General features: G+C 53.6%; 1 long non-coding RNA gene across 2 annotated transcripts in view; it reads left to right on the forward strand.

Moving 5' to 3' along the window:
- Window positions 1-14,744, forward strand: part of LOC106840029 (uncharacterized) — a 97,918-nt gene extending 83,174 nt beyond the window's left edge. The window contains exons 1-4 of one of the 2 annotated variants that reach the window (XR_011503785.1): window positions 242-350; window positions 3,312-3,422; window positions 6,664-6,889; window positions 11,528-14,744. This is a non-coding gene — a long non-coding RNA (uncharacterized lncRNA). Of the gene's footprint in view, window positions 1-241; window positions 351-3,311; window positions 3,423-6,663; window positions 6,890-11,527 lie in introns of those variants that run through there. The other variant, XR_011503786.1, reaches the window with a different exon arrangement.
- Window positions 14,745-15,567: the final 823 nt, after the last annotated feature.

A 15,567-nucleotide genomic window follows, 5' to 3' on the forward strand; every position in this document is an offset into this window, starting at 1 on the left:
GTCCCTCTGCCCTGCCTGCTCCTCTCTGCCTGTCACTCCACAGAGGTCTTCCGTTGCCTCCAGCTCGCACAAAATAGTCGTTGTTCTTTTGCCTGCTTTGCTCTGTCTCTTTCTGCCTCTTAGGTGCCCCAAATGGCGGAATTATCAGAGGTAAAACATGTCTGTCACCAGGTGGGGGGGGGGTGCTGCTACTGGCTGATTCATCGGAAGATGCTCCTCCCCCTGGGTCTTGGGGTGCAGAGGCTGACTCAGGCCTCACTCTGTCTTCCCAAGAGGATCCAGAGCAAGTGGCAAAGGCTATGAAAAAGGACAGGCCCTGGGGCTGGAGAATTTCTTTGAGAACACCTGAGGTCAGAGAATCCTTGGCCAAGGGGCAGACCCCAGCCCTGAGTGTGGGAGGGGGTGGGGAAGTGGTCCAGGGCTGGGAGGGGGGTTGCAAACTCAGCCGGGCATCCTGGAGCATCCCTATGGGCAATGCCTTGAGCACGACTTGGGGCAGCTGGTATCTTGGGATGGGCTTGTGCTGGGAGCAGGGGACACTCTCCTAATGTGTCTGGAGATGGGGCTGAGAGTGTTAAGATGGCAGGCTGAGAGGCAGAGGCCAAGATTCAGAAAGGCTGCTGAGGCCTCAGCCAGCCTGGGTCTGAGATGATGGCCACACGGTCTCCAGCTGATTAGCTGCTGTTTACCGTGTGCCTACTATGTGCCAGGTCCTATGCTAGGTGCTTTAGGGGCCTGTCTCATTCCATCCTCATACTAGGCATCATCCCCATCCCCCTGTGAGGAAACCATGGCATGGATAGTTGAAGGAAACCATCAAGTCCTCGCCTAGAGAATGTCAGAGCCAAGATTTGAACTAAGGCCTGTCAAGCGCTGTTGCCTCCCTGCCGAGGCCCACTTCAAAAACACAATCGGTTGGGGCTGGCCAGGTGGCATAGTGGTTAAGTTTCTGTGCTTCGCTTTGGCGGCTTGGGGTTCACGGGTTCAGATTCCAGGCACAGACCTACACACTGCTCATCAAGCCATGCTGTGGCAGCATCCTAAGTATAACACATAGAGGAAGATTGGCACAGATGTTAGCTGAGGGACAATCTTCCTCACTAAAAAACCAAACCAAACCAAACCACAAAAAACACCCCAATTTATTAATCTTTCTAGAATATAATAACACATGGTAGCTGTAGAGATTTGGAAAGTCGAGTTCAAAAAAGAAAATAGAACTTACCCTAAACCAAGTATTTTTTTTCTATGCCCTTTAAAAAAACCGTACAGCGCACACCACTTGGCATCTTGTCTTTCCTACTTTACGTCAGAGCATAAGCATTTTCCTATGTGAGTGAAACTCTCAGTCAGATGACAGGTAATGGCTGTCACAGTATTCTGGTTGCAGATGGGGACCCTAATTTCTTTAGCCATTCCCCTACATTTGGACTTTGGATGGACTCCAGGTTTTCCCTGTTATAAGCAACGCTGTGATGCATTTCTTTGTGTTCACGCTTTTTCTATACTTCAATGATTTCCTGAGCATAGATTTCTGGAAGGAGAATTATTGGATCGAAGGAGGGGCTGCTTTTGGGGGCAGGGAGACGGGCAAAGGACTGAGAGTTCCTGGCGGTCTGTCCCAGAGAGGGTGGTTTCTTTCTAAGAGAGACCATCTCACGAGGGAGGCTGGCTTCCTTTGGTCTAACATTTCTGATTTCTGACCATGGAAAATAGACTTAAAACAGAGCTTTCGACACTACCCTTTTGACTGTTTCTTTACCCTCCCCAGGAGCTGGTGGGTGGGTGTTGAGGGACCTTCATGTCATCACCAAGGTCCTGGAGGCATCCACTGATTCAGAGATCTTGAGGATCATCTCATGCAACCCTCCCCACATTGACACAGCTGTGCATTTGGCAGTTGTGGCAGTAACTTGTCAGAGTCACTCTGCTTGATAGTAACTTTGCTACTGCCAGACGCAGGCCCCCTGACTCCCAGTCCATTGCTCTTTCCACAACATTAGCTGCTTCTCATTTTTTGATTCCAGGTCATATAATTCTATACCCTGAGCGTAATGAATAACAATCGCTGGTACCATGGTTGCCATGGCAACACTGGCCCCAAATTTCCTCCCAGAGGTTCTGGGAGTGCGGGCTTGGGATGTAAGAAGCCTAAGGCTGGGGTGGGGGCTGACCTGGATGGGGCTGGAGACCACTGGTGTCTCAGGCCAATGGGGTGACATCACCCTGGATGCCCTCAAGGAAGCCCCAGGGCTGGGCCCAGAGCAGGGGCTGTCACCAATGCTGCTCTAATTTGGTGCTGATGCTTCCCGTGAAAGGAGAAGCAGGATGCATGCTTCAGACTTTTTTTAAGAACAGAAAATGCGAGGCACAGCTGAGTCCTGGAGCAGACTGAGCCACCTAAGCAGGGAGGAGCTGCTGGAGAGAAACCACATCAGGCCCTTCTGAAGTTCTAGGGAGGGAACGAGGCAGTAGAGGCTTGTGGCCCTGCTGGGTGACAGGTGCTGGTTTGTTCTGGGGAAACAACACAGAAAAGTGCCTGGGAGAGGGCTAGGCCCAGAATGGAGTTCCAGGAGCGGAGGGGGTCCCCAAGACACAGTTGTGGGGCTTGCAGGCAGGACCAGCCCCAAATCCTACTCAGCAGGTGTCCTCAGAGCACTGTCCAGACAAGGGCCTCACATGGGCTACAGCTGCAGAAGAGGGAGGTGAGCTCGTGGAGGAGAATGGCGGAGAGTAGGGACCTGGGAGGAAGTTGGGGCGGGGAGTTCAGGGTACAGGAGCTGAGGGGCTGAGAGAGGAGGGCTTCGGCTTCTGCCTTCCTTGGTTATTTTCTCTTCCTCTCTCTTCTCCTCCATCCTTAGCCACCTTGCTCTTCCACACTCCAAGGCTCTCCCGGCTCCATCTCCTTCTTGCCCTTTCCTTTCTATCTGCCTTCTTGCCCTCTTGTTTCTCCTCCGTCCCTCTCTTTCTCTCTCTTTTGTCTCCTCTCTTCTCCTCCCCTCCTTCCTCCAGCCACTCTCCTCTTCTCTCCTTCCTCCTGTCCTCCCAGGCGACTAGAAATGCCGCCATTCTCAGCCTCGTGTGCAGCAAAATCAATCTTAATTTTATGAACAAACAAATAAATAAACTCAACCATACTGGCTCTTCCTGTCTCCCAGCCATCATGTGGGTCTGACCCGTTTGCTCAGGGAATCTATGCATCAGTCCAAGCAAATGCAATTGAAGAGGAAAATCTATTGCTAAGTTTTTCCAAAGGTAAATATACATACATCTAGGACAGCATTTCCCAAACTGTGGCTTATGAACTCCAGGTCCTCAAGATGCGAGATGAAGCTCAGTGATGTGGTTAAAGCACAGACTCTGGAGTCCACCTGCCTGGGTTCAAAACCCTGCTCTGTGGCACACTAGCCATGTGACCTTGGGTAAGTACTTAATCCTTCTGTGTCTCAGTTTCTCTTTCTGCAAAATGGTAATAATAGTAGTACCTGCTTCATAGATTGTTGTGAAAATTAAATGCCTTAACATTGAAAGATCTTAGAACAGCACCTGGCACTTAGTAAGTGCTATGTAGCCGTTAGCTATTCCTGCAGATGTTCCATGAAAGGAAGTTTGAGAACCACCGAGAACTTCTCACCCACCATCTTGGAAATAACCAACACACAATAGAGCATTGGAGGACCCAGAAGTCCCACAGCAAAAAGACCTGTTTTACTTTGTTTACCGTCATAATTCTCAAACTTATTTTTACTATAGTACTCCACTTCCTTCTTCATAGGCACAAAATACCTGTCTCTTAGGACATGCCCAGATTTGAGGGTCACAGTTTGAGAAATGCTGGTTTGGGATTATTCAATGTTTTGAGACCCTAGTGAATGATAGGGGGAGAAAGCACTCTCTGAATCATGAAAAAGATCTGGAGTGAAACCCCAGCATTATCCTACCAGCCACAAGGCCCAGGAAATGTCACAGCCAGGCCCAGAGAAGGGACGCGACTTACCCAAGGCCATACAGTTAGTTAGGGGGAGACTCAAGACTAATACACAGGCCTCCCAGCCCAGGACCCTTCCACTTCCTTCTTCTCTTTCCCTTCATTGCCAAGTAAACGCAGGAGGTCTTTTTTTTTTTTTTTTTTTAAAGATTTTATTTTTTTCCTTTTTCTCCCCAAACCCCCCCAGTACATAGTTGTATATTCTTTGTTGTGGGTCCTTCTAGTTGTGGCATGTGGGACGCTGCCTCAGCATGGTTTGATGAGCAGTGCCATGTCCGTGCCCAGGATTTGAACCAATGAAACACTGGGCTGCCTGCAGCGGAGGCGCAGGAACTTAACTACTTGGCCATGGGGCCAGCCCCAGGAGGTCTTTTTTGAGAGAAGGTGTCTGTCATCTTCGAGACTGATGTGAATCCCCCCTGCCGATTGACTTTTCATGCCCTGCAAGTCTTGGGCCACCGTGGCCCCAAAGAACATATGCTTTCCTCCCAACCAGGGAGATGGAGGGGGTGAGATTTTCCACTATTCCCTCCCCACCAAAGAACGTAAAAGAGCTAAGCTCCCAGCACAGGTGGCCGACCATGTGCTTGACCATGTGCTCTTGAGAGCCAACGCGGTGCCCCTGTCCCTGGTGCTGAAACGTGCCTGGCACCTGGGCAGTATTCTCAACCCCAAGCCTAGCTGCAATGGCTGTTGCAGAGTCTCCTGGGGAGGACCCATCAACACTGATTCCCCAGGCCTTGCATCTCACCCGTTGAATCAGAATCTTCTGGGGTCAGTGCCCAGCTTCTGTGCATTTCAAAATCTTCTGAGGGGTGTTGGGACCCCACTACCTTGGGGAGCATTTGTGTGTCCCAATCCTAGTTCATCAGTTCATCTCTCCCACGGATCATTGTTTTCAGTGATATTATTTTCTGACTTCTCTGAAAAAGATTGTAATTTTGATACTCTCACCAAAAAAGTAAATCATTTTATATGTTTCACATTAATGGAGCAGATTTTATGGGTGGTTGGCAGTTCTATTATTTTTATAGCAGTAGCAATTTTTTTCCACTCTGGGAGCTTGAGGGTGCATATTCCCTCCTGATTCCATATTCGTGGTGCTCTGCAGGCCTGGCAATTTAGGGCGCTGGAGTGGTTTTAATAATGTTCATGTGCTCTCCATCCCCATGCTGCACTGTTCCAGGCAAAGATGAGATGCCTCTATTGTGGAATTTCTCTTCCAGATACTTTTCTTTCCCTCTGAGACCCTGAGGAAAATCCTCAGTGGAGAAACAGTCGCATTGAACATTCTACCGAGAAAGATGCCAGCAGGATGGAGCCAGAGAGCTTCACTAGCCTCTGACGACCCCCTTGGGCTCTAATGCTGTGGGGGAGGGTGGATTCAACCCTTGCAGACTGCATCACCCCCTTATTTGATTTCCCAGGTGCCAGAGCGGCTGACTTGGAGGCTGCAAGGAGGTGTTGAGTAGTGATCACAATCACAGGCTTTGGAGTCAGACCTGGGTTCAAAGCCTGGTTCTGCCTTTTGCTGGCCGTATGGCCCTGGACAAGTTGCTTCCACTTCCTGGGCCTCAGTTGCCTAATGTGTAACATATGGACAGCACTATGCCTGCCTCAGCAGGGTTGATGTAGAGATCATGTGAGAAAATGGACATCAAAGTGTCATCCTGTAAGCCAACGTAAGTGACTGTAATCATACAAATGAATCTCCACCCAGTGGTGGCAGCAAACCTAAGGAGGGCATTTGCCTTTTAATTTGATATTCTTGGTGTCCTGCAAACTTTTACTTCTCTCCCCCTCCCTTGGGAATCAAGTTCTAAGAATGAAGTTGAAGGTAGATGTGTGGGGTCATGGAAGGGCAAGGTTGTATGTCCAGAGCAGAGTGTTGGTCACTGACTCTTTTAAGGTATTTTTTTGAGGTGCCTCTAAAGGGCAGTCCAATCCAGAGGAAGAAAGGAGAATGTCCCAGGGGTTGGACATCTCAGTCCCTGGTGTGGAAGCCTTGGGCCAGTGTGGACCTGGAGGTGCTCAGGTCTTGGAGTTGGAGTGAGGGAGCAGAACCAATGCTTACAAACTGGGGACCCCCTTACCCCTTTGTGCAGATGGGAAAACGGAGCCCAAAAGGGTCAAGTGACTTGCTCAAGGCCACAGGGTTTTTTGGCAGCAGAACCAATGGAAAGAACCGGGTGTCCTTTTCATTGCACCACACAGCCTCCTGGGCATGGCGCAGTGAGTCCAGTCACTGCTTCTGTCTAGACTGAAAAAGAAAAGAGTCAAGAGGGTGTGGATTAGTTTCTGGGAAGATGGACTGGATTGGTTCTGTGTGGCCCCACCCGGAAGCAGTGAAACTTAAGCATTAGGAACATAGATTTTGGCATCAGATAGGCTGAAATATGAGTTCTGACTTTTCTATTCACCACCACTATGAGCGTAGCCCCCCAGAGCCTCAGTTTCTTCATCTGTGCAGTGGGTCTAATGGGAAACGCTACGTCAGTGATGTTGAGAGTCAATAAGACTGCCAGTGGTGATATAGATGATGACACACTTTGCTCCTTTTACAAATGAGACTTTAGTTCTGTGTCTAGGCACATGCTAAGATGTTGAATGAGAAAGTGAAGGGGGTTCGCTATGGCCAGGAATAGCCAATAATGTATGCAAAATTGTATGTGCAGACTTCCAGTGACAGAAGGAGTTGCCTGCGTGATAGTGAGCTCGTCATCACCGGAGACAAGCAAGCCCCTCGGTGGGGGGCGGATGCTGAGGAGAGGATTCAGGCATCTGCTGGAGAAACGGACCAGTGCCTCTGATGTTCCATGATGCTCGCTCTCCCCCTTCTCAGTTCCCTGGCTCCTGCTCACCGGGGGCCTCTGTTTTCCAAAGCAGCAAGCAGCCTTCTTGGTAATTACTTTTGGACTTATTAAGCATAATTATCCACTAATCGCATACAACCAGTAATTACTGTGGCTGTTACCAGGGGCCTACCCATGCAGTCCTGCCTGCAGCCCTAGGGTCCAACACCGAGCTGGGGCCTGAGGTGGAGCTGGGGCTCCCTGCCACGGGGTTAGGGGGGCTCGGTAGAGATGGGGCTGTGGGTGCTCCTTCAGCCTGGGCACCAGGCTGGGGAAGGAGCTGCTCACACACGCTGGTCCCAGGGCCACTCCAAGCTCACCAGTCAGTCCTTCCAAACGCTCCCCACCCTGTGATGCAGGCCGAGGGCACCTGCCTTTGCCCATGCCGGCCCCTCCTCCTGCGACTCTTCTTTTATTCCCCTTCCTTCTCTCCAACCAACTGCTCTCCCTTCTTCCCTTCCTTCAAATATTTTTGAGTCTCTTTTATGTTCCTGGCACTATTCTAGGCACTAGAGATTCCGCAGTGGGGCAGGGGGAGGACAAAATCCATATAACATTTGAGCAGAGGAGTGGCTTAATCTGACTTGTATTTTTATATCTCTACTCTGTCCACAGAGAAACTGGCGGGGGGGGGGGTTGCCCAATGAGGAGGAGCTGTTGCAACAATCCAGGTGAGAAACGAGGGGAGCTGGGGCTAACATGCAGCCGTGGAGCGGGGAGGAATGGAAGGATTCCAGAAACATCTTTAAGGTAGAGAGGACAGGCTTCCCTGATGAGCTAGATACGAGGTGTGTGAGAGAGACAGGCATCAAATGAGACGCCAAGGTTTCTGCCTCAACACTGGAAGGAGGGAGCTGCCTCTTGTTGAACCCGGGAAGACTGTGGGTGAAGCAGCTTTCAGAGGGGAGGCAGGTGTTCGGTTCCGGGCATGTTAAGGTCTTAGACATCCAAGGGAGGTGTTAGCCTGTGGTTCAGAGGAGACAGGCCTGGCTGGGGCGGCATGTGGGAGCCCTCCTTGCATGGATGACATTTAAAGCATCCATACTGGATGTGCTCATCTAGTGAGTGAGGCCGGGTAAGAAGAGGCCCATGGTCCGTGGGGCCCTGAGGTCCACCAGGGTTAAGGGACTGGGCAGGTGAGAAGGAGCCAGCAAAGAAGACTGAGAAGGAGCAGTCAGAGAGACGGGGGGAGAATCCACCGGAAGAAAGAGTGTCAAGTAGGAAGGAGGGAGCTCTCACCTCTCCATCCTTGGGGCACCAGATTCTGCCTCTTCGGCTCCCCTCCTTCTGTCCTCACTTCCCTCCGTCGGTTTATTCCCCCTCTCTCTTTTTTCTTTCCTTATCGCTTTCAGAGTCTTTCTCTACGTCTCTCTCTCCCCTGGGCTCCTTCTTTGGGCCTCTCCCTCCACTCCTACCTGCTCGTTCCCAGGCAGCGGCCGCGGGTCGGGGACCCTGGGGCGCGGGAATCTCCCGACAGCCACCGGCACATGCACATGCCAATCTCCCAGCGTCTCAGAACTAGCACGCGGCCCCGTGCAGCGCCTCCTGCCCGTGTAATACGCTCTAATATTTATTTACATGCCTTTCAGACTATTACTTATTAAGGTATCGCTGCCAACTGTGCGCGGGCTAATTGCTCTTAATGTGCCCCCTCCCGGTTCCCACGGTGACGCCTTCGTGAAGGCAGAGCCAGAGCCGCTCCGAGCGGGGAAACCGAGGACTGAGCGCGCGGAGAGTGCCGGGAGTGCGGGTGACCGCGCGGGGTGGGGGCGCGGGGCCGCGGAAACTGTGCAGGGAGGTGCAGACGGTGCTGGGAGCGCGCAGTTGGAGAGGTGGGGACGCGGGGAGAGCAGGATAGGGGTCGCAGAGCGGGGGCGAAAGAGGCGTGCCTTGGAGCACAATTCGGAATCTCGCAGCGGGGTGGGCTTACTGGAGCGCGAGGGGCGGGGTAGGGGACCCGGGTGGGGGTCTTAGAACGGGGTGGGGGGGGGACCTAGGGACGGCGGGGCGGGGCAGGGGGACGCAGGAGGGGGTCTTGGAACGCGTGGGCATCCCCCCCCCCCCCCCCCCCCCCCCCCCCGCCACCCGAGCGCGAGGCTGGGCTGGAGTGAGGTTCGGACGGGCAGCGCTTGGGCCTCACGCAGCGCGTTTGGCTGTGGGCGGACAGACCGACGACCGCGGGGCCCTGGGAGGGGGCCGTCGCCTCCCCCCACCCCACCCGCGTAGGCGGCGGCCTCGCTTCGGCTGGTTCTCCCGACGTCAGCAGCAGCCGCCGGAGCCGGAGGGAGCAGTTTAATTGGCAGGATTTTGGGTTAAGAACAGATGTGGCTTCGCTGGGTTTGGAGGCAGGGCGCGCGGGGGCGGGGAGGGTGCTGGTCGGAGTGGGAAGGGAACGGAAAACAGACAGAGAGACCCCGGCTGGGCGCCCCTGCAAAGAGGAGACAAAGGCAGGGATGGGCGTAGGGCTGGGAGAGGGAAGCGGAAGAAGAGGGACAGAAAATACAGCCTCTTCGTTGCGAGAGGGTGCTAACTTGGGGACATTTATTCATTTAATTTTATTACTGGTACTGTGGGTACAGTGTCAGTGATACCCCAGGCCTTGGTGGTGTCACCCTCAAAATTCCTCTGGGAATTGTGGCTTCATAACACCCAGGGGGCTGTGCGCTGCCCCTGCCCCCCCCCCCCCCCCCCCCCCCCCCGCTCTCAATAAAGACTGGTTAAAGCGGGCTGGGCAGGGGCCTCTTGGGTCTGTCTGCTGAGCCGCACTGGGCCCAGCGCCTCTCTTGCTGTGAACAGCGCTGCGGTGGGGGTGCTGATTTTCCAGATGCACGCATCGGGCCTCTGAAATGTGAAGTGACTCGCCCAGCTAGTAACAGGCAGACGCTGGATGGAGAGGCCGGCCTAGAAGCCCATGCATTTTCCACTGCCCAGGGCCAAACCTCTGATTGATGGTGGTTGTAATTTCATCAGGCCTCTGGCCCTGAGGGACATTGTTGTGGTGTCCGCGGAGCTTTCTGGAACTGAATCCGGTCGATCTGCCTGGTTGGTGTTTGCTGGAGCACTGGGGCTATTGGCGCTGCATGTCCCGGGTTCCCAGAGCTCATTTCTCCATCCCTGGACCAGATGTGGCCGTGCTGGGCTCTGCCACCTGGATGCTGGGAGCCTAATGGCCCAGGGGAAAGTTCCTTGCCTCCAGGAGAACTGGGGGCTGAGTCGGGTGGGGGCAGTCCCACCACCCTTTCATCCTGGAATGTTCTGGAGTCTGGAATCAGGATGTTAAACTCACCAGCCTCAGAATTGGAGGGAACCTTGGGAGTTATCCAGTCCTCAGTCCTCCTCCCTCGTTAAATGGGGGAACTGAGACACAGAGAGGGGAAGGAACTTGCCTGGGGGCACACAGTGTGTGCGCCTGAAATGACCTGCGCCTTCACTGAGTGAGGACTGGGAGGTGTGGAGGCCCCTCCCCCCATCTTCTTATTTCAGCATAAAGGGGTCTGGGTTTTACTGGAAATGGGGAGGGCAGCCAGATTTGTTTACTGTGTGCCCCCCCACCTTCTTTCCAGCTCCTGCTCCCTCACCTGACGCTCTGCTGTGCTAGGACCTGACTGCCCCAGTCTAAGTATCTCCCTTCTGGGTCTCGCCCGCTGAAATCTCCTGTCCCTAGCCCTCACCTACACATGTGTTTCCACTGGGGCCTTTCTGAAGACATCACCTTAGAGTAGCTGTAACGTAGCATCTTTAGACCCAGTGAGGGCCAGTTTGGGGGACCTGAGTGGCCTTGGTCCAGGCCCTATTCTTCTCTGGGCCTCAGCATCTCCATCTGTAAAATGGTGGGTGGTGTGGACATTTGGAGGTTTCTAAGCATCCTTTCTAGTTCTGACATCTTGGGACTACCCATGGTGCAAGCTGCTGGGATCCGAGTCCCCCAGGCCAGGGCCCACCTGCTGCTTCCCTTCCTTGGGGCAGGAGTAGGTGTGGGTCATGGGGTACAAACGCTGGAGAGAAGGTGAAGCCCTCTGGGTGCAGTGAGCAGTGTGTGACGAGCAGGGCAAAGCAGGAGCGTTGGCACCCATTCTCCTCCTTGTCTGGAGCCTCCTGGTTCCCGGTTCCTTCCTGGGGAGGGACAGGAAGAGTTGGACTCCATTTGCCTTCTGGGGACGGTGTGGGGAGGAGGGGGCTCTGTGGGAAGGGGGCTGTGAGCCTGGAAGAGCAGCTCTTCCTCTAATGTGGAGGAAGCGAAGAGCTCAGCAACAAGCGCTGCCCTCCCTACTTGGCCCAGTTGGCCTAGCCCTGTGGTACCCGGCACCCGGTGGGTGTGGAGTGAATTCGCAGGTGGAGTGAACGAATGGATCAATGTCTTGAAGTAGAGACCTGGCCCTAGAGTTGGGCAGACTTGGGTTTGGATCCTGCCCCTACCAGTTTCTAGCTGGGTGACCTCGAGCAGATTACTTAATGTCTCTGAACTTCAGTTTCCTCATCTGTAACACGAAAATGATACTTCACAGAGTTGTGAGGGGCAAATGAGACGTCTGACCTTTAGGACTCCCCAGATTATAACTTCTGGTTATTCTCACTAAAGATAGAATGATTGGATCACCCCCTAACCTTTCACTTCAGCACACATTTACTGAGCATCTAGAATGTTCTAGGCACGTAGAGCTGACTGAGGCCCGGTCTCTGTTCTCAGGTTGCTGAGAGTCTGATGGGGGAGACACGTGGCCACACAGCCTTGAAATGCTACTGAGAAGTACTCGTGACAGCCATTACCTGGAGTATGGAGGGCTGTGGGAGAGATCCAGTCTGCTCTGGAGTGCAGGTCAGAGAAGGCTTCCTGGAGGAGGTGAGCTCCACAATGAGCTTTGAAGGAGATTGCCCTTGGCTAACATCCATCATGGGCAGAGAAAACATGGCAAAGACGTGAACGGCTTGCTTGGGGAACACTCGGAATCCAGACTTGGCTCCTATGTCACTTGTTGGGAGGTGCTCTAGGATAAATAGCATCCTCCCCAACCTATCACTCCCTCCCCCCTAATACTGCTACATTTTTCTGCCTTATCACCTTTGGTCCTGGTAGATATTTGCTTGATTTTGTGTCTCTTGTCTGTCTCTCCCCACTAGACCATCAGCCCCATGAACACGGTGTTAAGGGTTGAATTGTGTCTCCCTCCAAATTCGTATGTTGAATTCCTAACCCCTCATACCTCCGAATGCGACTGTATTTGGAGACAGGATCTTTACAGAGGTAATCAAGTGAAAACGAGGTCATTATGGTGAGCCGCGATCTATGACTGGTGTCCTTATCGAAAGGGGAAATTTGGAGACACACACACACAGGGAGACGCCATGTGAAGGCGGGAGTGATGCTGCCACGAGCCAAGGAAGCTCCAGAGGCTGGAATAGATCCAGAAGGAAGCAACCTTGCTGACACTGTGACCTTGGACTTCCAGCCTCCAGAACCACGTGACAAAACACTTCTGTTGTTTGAGCTCCTGGTCTGTGGTGCTCTGTCGTCGCAGCCCTGACACGTGAATCCGGGCGGACTCTGTTCTGTTCCTTGCTGGCTCCCCAGCCCAGAACACGGCCCGGCATGTAGTGGGTCACAGGATTCCCAGCTCCCGAATGAATTAACCCTGGTTGTGACATGCAGTGATGAGGGCCAGATCTTGAGTGACAGTGGTGAGGGAGCAGAGGACCTGCGAGGCAGAACAAGGGGGTGGTGCACACAAGGGGGTCTGGCATCTTCAACCCCTGACAAGTTTCATCTCCCCTTTCTGTTCTTTCCCAAAGCGGTGATCTTTTGCATGATCAAATCCCACCTTTCTCTTGGCCAATGTGCAAAGCTCATGGGACTTGGGACCATCTCGGATCCCCCCTTGGGGGAGTGGGGAAAGGGGCTGTCCGCAAACTGATCACTTGGACAGAGTCCTAAAGCAGGTGCTACTGGAGTGGAGGCGCGGGGGAGTTGCCTCAGAGAGTGCCTAGTCTGATGGAGGAGACAGCCCTGGTCTGACGGAGGAGACTGAAGTCTGTGCCCTTAGAGAGCCTCCAGTCTGATGGTGGGGTACACGGCCCCTGCCCTGGGGGAGACCTCCGCATAGGATTGGGAGCTCCCAGTCTGATGGGGGAGCCAGAACGCACCTACATACGGTCATCAAATATCCCATGAGAAGCTGCTGCTGAGAGGGGGCCTGGGGAGGCTTCCTGAAAGAACTGGGTTTACACGGAGTTTGGAGAAGGAGGGTGCTAGTGTGGTGGAGACGGGAGGAGCGGGCTGAGCAGGGAAGGACGAAGTAGCCACCTTCTCCTTTCCAGTCCCAGGTGAGCTAGCCCGGTGTCCGGACCCACGGCGAACACGTGACCAGCACAGCCTTTCAGTGGGCTTCCTAGCCATCACGAATCACCCATTTTTAGCAGAGAAAAAAGGCTGTTGACAGGGGACAGGAATAGCTTCTAAAGCGTCCCTTCATCCCTGTCACTCCTCTTTTCCCCAAACGTCTCAGCGGGCCCTGGGCCTGAAGGCAGTGCATGCCCACAGCGCCCTCTGCTGGACAGTGTCGGAGCGGCGCTGCGGGCTCTGCGGCCGGGGAGTTTGTGCCAACGGCCCCTGGTTTCCCGCCCTGGGGAAGCCCGAGATTCTGAAGCCAGGAATGAAGGATAGACAGGAACTAGGTCAGTGCCTGGGAGGGTCCATATCTGCAACCTAGAGGATCTTGGAGCTTGAGAGTCGTGTAGGGGGTGGTTAGTTCTGTTTCGGGTGGCTGAGGGAGCCGTCACAGACAACTTCCCATCCAGATCTTATCACGGGCTCAGGAGCTGGCGTGGCCACTATTCTGAGTATCTGGGGCCCTTCCTCCCCCCCAGCCTAGGAGAGGACCCCCTCCCAGCAGATTACCTATGTCTCATTATATCACAGAGGACGTGAGTCCCTTTCTTCCCCCGACTCTGGATCTGGGGGTGGCTGGATGCTTCCAGGAGAAATTCCTGACGGGAGATTGTAGGTGATGCTCAGATGGGAGATGAGGATGCTCACATTGTAGGTGATGCTCAGATGCGGATGAGTCAACTGCTGCTGGATGGCAGGACAAGAGAGCTTGGCAGATCTAGGCTGGGACTCCATATTTTTTCCCCATTTCAGAACAGGATAGACCAGGATAAGATTACTTTAGCCCAGGGGAGCTCAGGCTTCCCAGGGGGCCAGCAGTGCCTTGGCGGGGACTGCAGACATAGAACAGAGGACCCGGGAGAGCCAGAGACTCAAATCAGTGGCTCGCTTCATTCTGTCCTACAGAGTTCCTGGAGAGAATGCAGGGGCCTCGAGTTCCTGCTTCCTAAGCATGTTTTCCATAGTGTGAGGGGCTAGGAGACCCTTATTGCCCCCCCCCAGCAGGACACACACACACACACACACACAAACTGGCTTTGACAGGATGCACAATGGGAGAAGAGAACAAAGACGCAATTTCTTGCAAAGTTCCGTGAGGTAGTGCCCAGGTCATATAAGTCAGCGAGGTGCTAAGGGGACCTCAGGCCCCCCAGCAGCCTAGAGCTGTGGTGGGGGCCGAGAAAGGGCTTGTCTATCTTGGTGAAAGCCCACTGCCCAGGGGAAAATCACCCACGTGGGCCACACCTGCGAACGGTGCTTCCCTTTCTCGTCTCGGCCTGCCGGCTCCTTGACCTGTTCCTGCTGGAGGCCGTTAGCCCATCGTGGTGATGTTTGGGGGCCTGTCGGGAATTCCTATTTTAGTCAGCTGTCCTCCCTGAAGGCTGCAAAGGGATGATTTTGAGGGAACAAGGTAAACTGCCAAAGGTTTTCCAAATGAGCCTTTAGATTTTGGGGTCAGTCTGCGTGGATTCCAAGACAAAATGGTGGCTGGGGACGATTTTCAAATAAATATATTTTGTGATCACTAATTGCTGCTGAGGAAAATCTACAATGTGGGAAGCTGCTCTGCCGAGGCATTGCAGCAGGTGCTGGCCGCGCCTTGCCCGATCCCCTCAGCTCGTTTCGGTTGGGTGCACTCTGGCCAGACACCGGCTAGCGCCTGTGCTGCTGTGCTGGCAGCCTGCTCTAGCTGCAGAAGCCAGCTCGGCTGGGGCCTGTGGCAGGCCAGAAGTGGAGTGAATGCCCCTGGGAGTGACCTTCAACTGTGACTGAGTGGAGCCGGTGCACATCCCCCCCCCCCGCCCCTTGGCTTCACTGTGAGCTTTGAGACGTGCATCTCTCCTGGTTCCCAGAGCCCCGCAGTGGGATGAAGGTCCACGCCCATAGTAGTGACCTGCTTAGTACCATCCCTTTATTGGTGTCCTTCGTGTGGCTATTTCACCTCCTCACTTGCCTAAGGGTGTTTCCTGGGATCACACAAATACTCTATTGGCACTGAATCCTTATCTGAGGCTCTGCTCCTGGGGGAATTACTGTGACCAAGTGTCTCAAGTTTCCCAGGACTGTCCCAGTTTTAAAAATGAAAGTCCCACATCCTGAGGGCCCAGGCAAACTGGGACCGTTGATCGCCCTTGGGGGAACCTAAACCAAGACAGCTGTACCCACACTAGGGGAGGCGAACAGATCCCTGAACCACTAGTTTGAAAGCCAAGTATCAGCTTTGAGAACAAAAGAGCAGACACAAGGATTGTGTGTTGTACCGTCAGGTTCAGCAGTTTTTATGAGCTAAAAGCTTAGGAGAGAACAGAAGCTACTGTTACAGAGAAGCCATTCCCTTGAGCACA

The sequence above is a fragment of the Equus asinus genome, chromosome 5 (genome assembly GCF_041296235.1).
Source record: "Equus asinus isolate D_3611 breed Donkey chromosome 5, EquAss-T2T_v2, whole genome shotgun sequence".
Taxonomy (NCBI): Eukaryota; Metazoa; Chordata; class Mammalia; order Perissodactyla; family Equidae; genus Equus; species Equus asinus.